Below are 11,938 nucleotides of genomic sequence, written 5' to 3'. Positions count from 1 at the left end.
AATCACTGAAAAATGCCATTGGGGTATTAACATCAGGATATAAACACAATAAAAGAAGGCAGAAACATAATACATCCAAAATTCAAGTTTTTAAAAAAAATATTTTTAATACGTAGAAGAATTTAAAAAGTTTCATCTAACAATGAAAAATTAGTATACGTACAGTGCAGTCGTATGCAATTCTATGCAAAATTGCTCCAGTTTAAGTAACTCTGCATAGGATTGCATTGCTGGCTTTGGGCAGAGAGCTGAGGATTGCATTTCACAAATGAGGAGTCATGACGGAAAAGGCCCTGTATTAGAGTTGCCAAGTCTGGCTTGGGAAATTCCCAGCAATTTGGTAGTGAAGCCTGGGGAGGGCAGAGTTTGGGGAAGGGAAGGACAACAGTGGGGGGGTGATGCCATATAGTCCACCCTTCAAATTTAATCCAGGAGAACTAATCTCTGTAGTCTGGAGACTAGTTGTATCTCTGGGAGATCTCCAGGCCCCACAATGCAATTATACACAATTGCTCACCTGAAGCGAAAGGGCCAGGTGAAGGTATTTTATCATGCACAGCCAATCCAGAATTCGGGATTCCTCCATGAGGGAACCCCCTTCTCCCCCTCCCATCGAGTGAAATAAGCAGTGGTGTGGGAAGTTTCGGTGTCCTCCGAATCTTCACAGAGCATACCGAAGCAGGGCAATGTGGTTTCCGAAGCGGCTTGCTGCTTCAGAAACCGCTTATTTCTGATTCTTTTTCCCACTTCAGAAATTCCAAAGCAGGAAAACTGAATCTTTCCACCCCTTCATACCCCTGATCAAGACTACAGAGACCAAATTTATAATTAGACAAATAAAAATGCATGCCAGGAAGTTGGACATTTCTAGTACGTCTGTTAGGGCATGGAGGGTATGTTGGTATTGCCTTCCTGATGCAACTGCCGAAGCATTTTTAATCATTTGACAGTACCAAAGCTCAGAAGAGCTTTTACTCTGGCAAGAATGAATGCTCTTCCTTCGGCAGTTTTGAAGGGTAGATATAAGAAAATACCATATGCTAACAGAACACGCAGATGCTCATATGATAAAATTGAACATATGATTATAGTGTCCCATATTTAATGAGTTGAGGGCTAGCTTAATCATCCCTCTACTTAAAAATATGGAACTACCTAATTTGAGAGTGCAGGTGACATGGTTGGTATCGAATATGAATGATTCCGTTACTCTTTCTGTGGCAAAATATAGAGGGGCAATAATTAAACATCAGAGAAATGATGTTAAGTAAGGTTCTTCCCGTTTTAATATGTGCTGAAGACAATAGAATAAAATACAGAGAGCACACGGTATTTAGGAAGTTAACATGCATTAGGGTTTGCAGCTAATTAAAGGAAAAGCAAGTCTTATCCCTAACTATCCTTTGAGAATTACTGAACAGACGTGAGACATCCCCTGCAGGGATGGGTGTTCATTGCTTGGGGGGATATGGGATAGAGGCAAGCCGGCCCTTATCGCCTCCTCCATCCTAGTGGGCCCAGGAGAAAATGCCCCTTTGCCCCATGCCTCCCGCACTGCCAATGACTGGAAATGAGTCAAGTCCCTATAATGTGACAATACCCTCTTGATTGTGCCACTTCAAATAGTCCCGTGAGTGGTTTGGAGGGAAAACCACCCCTGTGAAGCAGGTCCTGAGAAGATGTTCTTCATGTCTGGAAAGGCTTCTAAGATAAGCCAGTGGTCTTTAAGCTAACCAGGCCTTGGGCTCTTTAGGGCTGTAAAGGTCAACAGCAGAACATTGAGTTGTGGCTCAGAAGTGGTCAAGGTTTTCTGAAGACCAGGAGATGGCCATCATTGCAGAATTCTGAAGTAACTGGAGTGTTTGTGCTTTTTATTAAAGACAGTGTGGTGGTGGAGAGTGCCCTCAAGTCATAGCTGACTTATGGCGCCCCCTGGCGGGGTTTTCATGGTGAGAGACTAACAGAAGTGCTTTGCCATTACCTGCCTCTGCAACCCTGGTCTTCACTGGAGTTCTCCCAGAATTACAGAGCTGGAATGGGCAATACAGACCTTCTAGTCCAACCCCCTGCCCAATGTAGGATCAGCCTAAAGCATCTCTGACAAATATTCATCCAGACTCTTCTTGAAAACTGCCAGTGAAGGGGAGCTCACCACCTCCCTAGGCAGCTGATTCCACCTTTAAACTACTCTGACCGTGAAAAAGTGTTTCCTAATATCCAGCCGGTACCTTTCTGCATGTAATTTAAGCCCGTTGCTTTGAGTCCTACCCTCTGCTCCCAACTGGAACAGCTCCTTGCCCTCCTCCAAATGACAGCCTTTCAAATATTTAAAGAGAGTAATCATGTCCCCCCTCAGTCTCCTCTTCTCCACCAAACTAAACATTTGTCTGTGAAAAAGTGCAGCAGGAATACCAGAACATCAAAAGAGCCCAGGTGAATCAGAGTGGTTGCCCATGCATTGAAGAATCTTCACTCCAACCGCCCCTTCCCGGAAACCTACAAAGAAGGGTATGAAGGCACCAACTGTTTCCCTCGTCTGACCCCCATCAAGGGGTGCTCACGGGGCCTCTGAACACAGAGTTCATTAAGTCACAGTGGCAAATAATCTGCCATGGAACTCCTTAAATTTATCTAGTTTCCTTTTAAAGACATCTATGCTAATGGCCATCGCTACATCTTTGTGGCAGTGATTTCCAGAAATTAATTATGGGTCCTGTGAGGAAGTACATCCTTTTGACTGTCCTAAATTAGTTGTTCACCAGCTTCATTGGGCAACACCTCCCCCTCTGTTCTGTTACGTTTCCAAGGTTATTTTATACTGTTGCTTTGATGGGTTTCTATTTAAAACATATAGATAGTTTTACTGTGGGTTTTACTGTTTTAATTATTTACAGTTTTATTTTTTTATTTTTTTTTACTGCTGACGATCTTGAGCAGATCTCTGAAGAGGCATGCTTCAAAGAAATAATAGTATTTTGGTGGAAGGGGAAAGGGGGGGGAGAGACTACTTCCTTTCCACTTTCTTCAGCTTCTAGTCTTCATAAGGTTAGATTAGGTGCATCCACACACCCATTCGCCGAGGTATTTAAATTTCAGAAAGATTGGAAGGGGAGATGAACTTTGAGGGCCAAGCTACAAGTGACGAATGACACTTGAACGGCAAGTGGATTGAGTGGAGCGCAAGTGAACATGGAGAAATACACTTGCCGTTCAAGTGTCGTTCATCACTTGTAGCTTCACCCTGAGTGTGTGATTATGTGCCATTAATTTGCAATTGACATATGGCCACCCCAGCAAGGGGCAGGCAAGGCAAGTGAGAAGCAGAGGTGGTTGGCTAGTGCCTTCTTCCGCAGAGTCTTCCTTGGTGGTTGCCCATCCACGTATGGACCCCACTTAGCTTCCAAGATCTGATAAGATTGGGCTATGTAATGCTGCCTTCCCCCTTAGATGGACCTCCCAGAATCAAACACTAGCAACTTACACTAACAACACCTTAGTGAGTCATCCCAAAGAAGCCCCAGAAACGGAGACCAGAAAATCTTGCTAATTGAAGCGTATCTGAATAATTGTATTCTCCAAGTATCCAGAGGCCTCCTTGAGCAAACTACAAAGTAGAGAGCCCTTATAGACTCCTTTTAATTACACGCAGCCCATCCATCTCTTTTGTGTAGTGTAGTCCTTGAGGAAGAGATTCTTAAAAGTAGAAAGCTCAAAGACAAGACTAAGAGCCAAGTTACAAGTGATGCCTGACACAGGTTGGACACTTGACAGCTTCCCTCAAGTTTTGATGGGAAATCTAGGCATCCTGGTTTTACAGCTTGGCTCTCCATTACAGCTGCAAGACCAGGATGCCTACATTTCCCATCAAAACTTGAGGGAAGCTGATAAGTGTCCCACCTGTGTTAGGCGTCACTTGTAGCTTGGCTCTAAGCTAGAACTATTCTCTTTGATATCTACATTTCTGCAGATGCCAGATGCTACCAGACCATGGTTTGTGAGAATCAGGTCTGAATTTAACTAAAGGTTCACTCCACCTAAGCTAGACGTGCATATTCTGATAGGTGGCAGATCCTCAGGCTCTGTTAAATAAGGATTTTTCCAGCCCCATTTTGAGAAGTCAGCTAGAACCTAGAACATTATAATCCAGTGTTCAAACTCCAGCACTCAGCTATGAGTCCTCTTTTTGTCCATAAGTGCAGACTTCCTGTTTCTAACACTACAGAAAAATATTCCTTGCAAAGGAACACCTGAAGTCTGAGCATTTTGCTGCCTGAGAATGTATACTATAAGGGAACAATTGCCTTATGTGGCAACAGCATGTCTTCTCCAAAGTGGACAAGCTTGCTGTATTTTGACACTGGAACAGGCTTGCCAGCAAGCCCCATTGTCTGCCACTGAGTGGCAGCTGGAAAAAAATGAAATAAAATACAGTAATTGTCGAAGGCTTTCACGGCCAGAGAACGATGGTTGTTGTGGGTTTTCCGGGCTGTATTGCCGTGGTCTTGGCATTGTAGTTCCTGACGTTTCGCCAGCAGCTGTGGCTGGCATCTTCAGACCGAAGACCAAAAGACCGAGATCTCTCAGTGACACTGGCCTCTCTCTAGTGACACTGAGAGATCTCTGTCTTTTGTTGCTACACCTCTGAAGATGCCAGCCACAGCTGCTGGCGAAACGTCAGGAACTACAATGCCAAGACCATGGCAATACAGCCCGGAAAACCCACAACAACCAAAATACAGTAACATCACCAATGCCACTATGTCGCTTCTGGGTAAAACCTGGACATGACATAGGGAAGCTCTAGGAATTGCTGGAAATTTAATGGCTTTACCATAGTGTTTCCAGCAATTCCTAGAGCTACTCCTTCTCACTTCTGGGTTGGACCTAGATGTGACATAGTTACAATGATGTCACATGCATGCCCCATTGCCCCCCCCCCCCAAGCCTTTGTGCTCTTTGCTGGGCATGGCCCTATACCTAAAGCAAGCTTTAAAATGGAAACATCTGAGGGGGGCATATAATCTGTAGATATTTATTCTGAAACTCACAATCTGGCAACGGTCAAACTGACTCCAGGTCAGTTGACAATAGTAGTGAGTTACACCCACAAACTCTGAGTTGGTTTCCGAAACATGTGCCAAACTGGATGACTAGTTGGTAAGAATTATATCAACCCATAGTATCATAAGCTGTCAAAAAGCCAATTAAACTGGATATTTTGTTCTTGGAAAGGGTGTTTTCTCTAAAAATAAAAGCCAAAAAAGATACATAAAAGCCTATCAGAAACAGAGGGTGTGTTTTACTTGTGTCAGTCTTAATTCATGATAGACACATCATCATTTTTGTTTCCTGGATGAGTTGGAGTTTGGAGGGCTTATAAAAGGCCTTTCCTCACCATACGCTGCAAACCATTCCTTTCCTTCTTCACTCATCGGTGTTGACATTTTGAGTTCGGTAAGTTGACTCAAGTTATATTTTTTCTTTGTTGCATGGTTTATTTTTTGGTAGCTTCTTAGTAAATAGCATTAACGAATGGCCACCATTGATCACAGGGTTGCCAGCAAGAGCCTGGCACCTTGCAGAAGACTCACACATGTGTGTCAGGCAATGCTCTAGCATTTGGCCAAAATTCAATGGTTTAACCATAGAGTTTTAACGGAATGCTAGAACATTGCTGGTGACATGGTGATGTCATTTGTGGTCACACCAGAAGTGAAGCTATCACTTCAGGACACTGCTGATCACCTCTTCATTTTTTCCCACTGCTCAGCTGAGTGGTGGAGGGAAGGGACAGGAGTGGTGCTGGTGGGAGGACTTCCATTGAAAAAGGAGACCTGGCAACCGTAATTCATCTTCAGATTATAACAGATAATGTCATGGATCCTGTCAGCATGGAAGGGGAATTAGTTACAGCTACCGTAAACAATGCTGAGATGTGCTGTTTAGTGGCTGGTGATGCTTAGTCGTAACTGATTTAGAGATACTATTCTTTTTTGCTGATTCCTCCTTATCTCAGCAGATCCCCGCTTTAGCTCTCATAAGGTTCCCAAGGATCCTCCGATCCACAGGGGTGCAATGGAAGAGGGGTGGGGGAGACAGAATATTGCAGTGGGAGGGAGAGGCAAGAAAATAACTGTTCGTTGCAGCCCAACCTTCGACATAGGATCCAAGTTGGTAATCTGTCCAGCTGTGATTGGTTTTGGAGTTGAAGTAATACAGTATTTACTCCAGCATAAGACTCTGTCCCTCCCCTCAGGTATGCCATAAAAAAGAGGAGGTCATATAACAGTCACTTACAAGTTACAGTTATGTCCAATACTGAAAATCTTTTTGTGCATTGACATTTTTTTAAAGGGAGGAGGTCATCTTACATTCAAGGTGGTCTTCCTTTTCGAGTAAATACGGTCTTCCATATGAATTAAAATATGGCAAAATTTTAGGTTTAAGCACTTTCAAAATTGTCAAATGTTTTAGTGGTTGACTTTCAAATAGAACCTTGGAAAACTTATCTGGTAAGTCTTGCTGCTGCTTTCAAATTTAACAGAGCTTAAGTAGAGTTTCCGGCAATTCCTAGAGCTACCACTGTTTCTTCCAAGTTCCTTCCTGAAGTGACAGTTCCCATTTTCAACCCTCCAAGTAGCTGTCACGCAGCACGCTTGGCCTGGCAGTTAGGGTTGCCAGATGCTCATTGGTGGTGGGTAAACTCCTGGTGGTTTGTCCCTCTGCTGCCAAGCCGTAGTGATTGGTGGGAAGAGGCAGGTTACCTGGTGATTGCCCACCACTGTAAGGCAGCCCAGGCAAACAGTCGTGTGTGCTCCCCACCCCACGTGTGATGATGTCACTTCTGAAAGTGATGTTAGCTCATGGAACATAACAGTGAATGTGCATTTCACTCCAGGTTTAATTCTTTTAGAATCAGCCCCAAACATGGCATTTGGGGCTGATTCTAAAAGAATCGACTCTGGCACAAAGCGTGCATGCACTCCTGCACTTTGAACAGCAGCGTCACTTCCAGATGTCACATCATGGCATGTGGGGCCAGAAGCGCACTCAAGCTGTCCAGGTGAGTAATGCTCCCCGCTCCTGCTGGTCGCTAGAAAGACTTGGCAACTCTAATGGCTACCCTAGCTTGTCTGGGATTTGAAATATCTATTTCTACTTTAATTTCCCTGTAAAATGGAGATGTTCTACCAGGCCTTTGGCTGAGGACCAGTGGGTGTCCCCCTTCTTCCAACTAAGACCACCACTTTTTCTGGGACTGCCCTTTGCCATGTGCTATGCCCTTATGTATGTCTGTATATGGACTCCTGACGGTTTATTTAAGTAGCCTATGGATACGGCGTCTGGACTATTTTGATGACTGTTTTAAGATTATTACTGATTTTATAGTTTCATGATTAATTTATTATATTATATGAATGTTGTGAGCTGCCCTGGGCCCATTTGTGGGGAGGGCAGGGTATAAATCAAATCAAATAAATAATAAATAAATATTATAGCGGACAGATTAACAGGGCCATCCTAAACAGAGCAACACCCTGATTCTAAGTCCACTGAAGTCGATCGATTTAGAAGGGTGTTTCTGTGCTTAGGTTGGTACTGTCAGTCAGGCCAGAACAATAATCTTTCATGATTATTGTTTATGCCACAGTAAGTGTGTGAGATAGATAGCAGGAGTGCAAATCTTTATAGAGGTTAATAAAAGTATGCCTGAGGTGGAGAAAGTTAATAGAGAGAGCTTTTTCTCCTTCTCCCATAATAGTAGAACTTGGGGGCACTCAATAAAGTCAATAGCAATGCATTTGGGATGACAGAAAGGAAATACTTCTTTAACAAGTGATTAAATTGTGGAAATCACTGCCAATGGGTATGTGATGGCCATTGACACAGATACTTTTAAAAGGGGATTAGCTACTATATATGGAATGAGAAATGCCACATGGAGTAAGAGTCACTGTGTGTGTGTGTGTGTGTGTGTGTGTGTGTGTGTGTGTGTGTGTGTGTGTGTGTGTGTGTGTGTGTGTGTGTGTGTGTGGGTGGGTGGGTGGGTGGGTGGGGGGAGGTATTTGTGAATTTCCTGCATTGTGCAGGGGGCTGGACTAGATGACCCTAGAGATCCCTTCCAACCCTATGATTCTATGGTTCTATGATTCTATATGCAAGCTGGAGTCAGAAAAGGAAGAGGCACTAGAGATCACATTGAAAATTTAATTTCAGAAGATAATCAGCCTTCGTTTTATAGATTTCAGCATAGTTTTTGACAGTGTGGATCCTGAAAAGTTGTGGATGGTCTTAAAAGAAACGAGTGTGCCACAGTGTCTGATTATTTTGATGTGCAACCTGTACTCTGGGCAAGAGGCTACTGTTAGGACAGAATACGGTGAAACAGAATGGTTTCCAAGTGGCAAAGGTGTCAGACAAGGATGACTCAATAAAGGAAGCCATATCCTCTACTTTGCAAGATCTATAAAATGTCTTTAAATGCATTTTAAATTTCACACTCAATTTACAACAGTGATAAATAAGTTTCCAAGACGGCAGCAATCACTGTTTGGCTATATTCGCCAGCAATTGAATAATTGATAGGATGTTTTGGAGGTTACTCATTCATAGGGTTGCCAAGTCGGAAGCGACTTGACAGCATATAACACACATGTAGATGTCTCTGGATGATGAACTACAGCAGACAGATCTCTCGTTCATTGTAGCAAGACACAGGTTCTTGGTTAAATGACTTTTATTCAGAAATCAGTTCTTTCCATATTCAAACCCAAAGGTCTACTTAGAAGTGAGGTAAGCAACTAAGCAGTTCTAGCAGAAAGTTGACCAGAATGGCTACATAGGAAAAGTACATCCCTTTTCTACCCATGTCCCTCCCCCCTACCAATTTCCAAACAACCTAGTGTTGTTCTTTCTGTGTGAGAACACTATACATATTTGTGCTATCAGGCTACAAGGGCAGAAGACATATCATAGTCAGGAAGAAGTCTTCCAAATGGTAAACACCCGGCCACCTGGGAATGTGTGAAAACTCACTGGAATGTTAGCAACAAGAAACAGAATTATATCTGGCAATACAAGATGGAGTCACCTTTGACAGAATAAAGCATATACTTGACAACAGAAATATTGGCATGAATGAATGGGTACAGTCAGACATGACATTAGATTCATAGATGAGGATAGGTCAGTACAGTCAGACATGACATTAGATTCATAGATGAGGATAGGTCAGTCAGTGGTTACTTCTCATGATGACTAAAGGGAACCTCCATATCCAGATATAATTCTGTGGCAGCATCAGGAAAAGGTCTGTTTGTGGGTCCTCTAAGACAACTGTTTGTCCGGTGTATGAAAAAAGATACTGGAGTAGATTGTCCTTTGGGCTAATCTGTCAGAACTCTGCTTATGTTTTTCTTCCAGGTTTCCCTCAAAGACAAAGAAAATGTCTTTCCAGCAATCTCAACAATGCAAGCAACCGCCAGTGTATCCACCATCGTCCTGCGTGAATTCATGTCAGCCTTCGGGAGGCTCTAAGCCGTGCCCTCCTCCAGCGTGCCAAGGCTCTGGTGGCGGTACATACCAAGTCTCCGGTGGGAGCACGGACCAAGGCTCTGGTGGCAATGCTTGCCAAGTCTCCGGTGGGGGCACTTGCCAAGGCTCTGGTGGCAATGCTTGCCAAGTCTCCGGTGGGAACACATGCCAAGGATCCGGTGGCAATGCTTGCCAAGTCTCCGGTGGGAACACGTGCCAAGGATCCGGTGGCAGTACATACCAAGTCTCTGGTGGGAGCACATGCCAAGGATATGGTGGCAGTGCTTGCCAATCAGAAAATCCGTGCCAAGGGTCAACTGGAAATCAATCCCAGTGCCCACCAGTTTCCCAGCAGCCCAAGCAATGCTAGAGTCCTCCAAAGAGTCAGTCATCAAGACATGGAAGCATATGAATAAATGTACCTGTCCTTGATTCAGAATCTCTTTTTCTTGTCTTCTTCTTGGTATTATATGCATTTCTCAGAATGGTGTGAGGATAACATGGAGGAGATTGACGTATGGTGCTTCGGGTTCCCATTGGGGAGAATGGTGGGGTATAAATGAAGTAAATAAATACATTGTGGGGAGATTTCTGAAAGATAGAAACAATTCAGACTCTTTGGACAAGCAGAGCTTTCAGTTGCCTTGAAGGCAGAGATTTGTTGAAGCCTAAACAAAGACACCGCCCCAACCCCAGGACCTGTCAAATCTCTTCTGGCTTCTACTGAAATTCCACTGACTTTTTGTGAGTGCAGAAACCTGAGGCAGGCCGGTAGGCTGGAATCTGTGCTTTGCATGAGAAAAGTCTGTATCCAGTCTGCCTGAGTGTTTTCAATTAAAATAAGTTCAGTGAGAAGGGCTGGGAACACAGATAGGGTGTGGCCAGAGGATGCATTGAGCCACCTAGAGCACCGGTGTACTCCATTAAGCAAAAAAAGTGCCGATCAATAGCACACGTCACATCATACTTGCAGAAACTTCTCGGTTTAATCCTTGATATTTTCCAACAATGAATGTTGTTAAAAAACATTGCATGTCTATGCAAGATGATTCCAGTCAGAGCAGGCAATTAAATCAGTGCTCTGAGACAGTATAAGGCCACTTCATATATCCACCTAATTTTTCACACACTCCAGTGGTCTTTTGACTTATTTTATTTATTTATTTATTTCACTCTTATCCCACCCTTCCCACGAGCGGGCTCAGGGCAGCTTCCAACAATATTCCAATAAAAATTCAATAAAAGCATTAAAACCACAAATCCAAATAACATGATAAAAAGATTCAGGAGCCACTGATCAAATCAGGCTTCTATAAAATCACTACAAGCCATGGACACCGCCATGATGTAAATCCAGGGCGGCTACAGAAGGAGGGTAAGGTAGACAGAAAGGGGGACACAAAGCTGGCCCTTATTCAAAGGCCCGGTGGAACATCTCCATCTTGCAGGCCTTGTAGAACTATAATAGGTCCCGCACGTCTCGGATCTCCAGTGGGAGGGCATTCCACCAGGCTGGGGCCAGGGCAAAGAAGACCCTGGACCTAGCTGAGGCCAGCCAAATGTCCCTCAGGCCGGAGACCACCAGAAGCTGCTCATCTACAGAGCGCAAGGCCCTGGGGGGAGATAATAAGATTTGTGACTTTAAAAAAAAAACACTATTTTATTAGGAAAAGAAATGGGTTTTCTTTATTTTCCTTCTCCCCCCGAATCAACAGGTGCTTCAATCTTCAGGTACTTCACTTCAGGTACTTTCCTCTTTAAAAATTCCAAAGTTGGTTTTCATTTTTTCCTGTGATGCCATCCTGCCCTCAAGAAGCTCGGGGGAGGGTGCATAGCTTTTCCCTCTTCCCAACATAGTGAGGTTTGATAGGCTCAGGGAAGGCTATTGGCCCTGTATGACACCACTTTTAACAAGAGCCATTTTTGGTGTAGTGGTTAGAGCACTAGGCTGGGATTTGGGAGATCTAGATTCGGGTGCCATTCTGCCTAAGTGGCTTGTCTGTGGCCTTGGGCATATCACATTCTCTCGGCCTGGCTTGATTTGTGAGGTTGTTGTGTGGATGGAATGGAAAGGTTTAAAATATTATGTCCACTTTGCATCCCCACTGGAGTTGAATGGTGGGATTTCAATAAACCCTAGGTCACAGGCTGCAATCCTAAGAAAACTACATAGCTGGAAGTAAGCTCCTTTGATTAAAACTGGACTTAAGTCTGAGTCAACCTGCTTCGACTTGCTCCCTATTGGTTATTTTGTTGTAAAAAAACAGTTGACACCATATGTAGTTTAAGCTTAAAAACAAAGAATTAACTTTAGTAGGAAAACATAAGAAAGAAATACAAAGTGAAAGAAATACTGACTAAGCTACAGACTACATGTTCTCAGTTGATAGGCAGAGAGGCAACT

General features: G+C 43.7%; 1 long non-coding RNA gene across 1 annotated transcript; it reads left to right on the top strand.

The window, feature by feature from the left end:
• The first annotated feature begins 5,303 nt into the window (after positions 1–5,303).
• On the top strand, positions 5,304–9,973 carry LOC129334063 (uncharacterized). Its single transcript, XR_008597468.1, has 2 exons — positions 5,304–5,454; positions 9,424–9,973. It is a non-coding gene; the product is annotated as an uncharacterized LOC129334063 (long non-coding RNA).
• Positions 9,974–11,938: the final 1,965 nt, after the last annotated feature.

This window comes from Eublepharis macularius, chromosome 1, assembly GCF_028583425.1.
Source record: "Eublepharis macularius isolate TG4126 chromosome 1, MPM_Emac_v1.0, whole genome shotgun sequence".
NCBI classification, from domain to species: Eukaryota; Metazoa; Chordata; class Lepidosauria; order Squamata; family Eublepharidae; genus Eublepharis; species Eublepharis macularius.
This window is presented reverse-complemented; position numbering and strand designations above follow the sequence as displayed.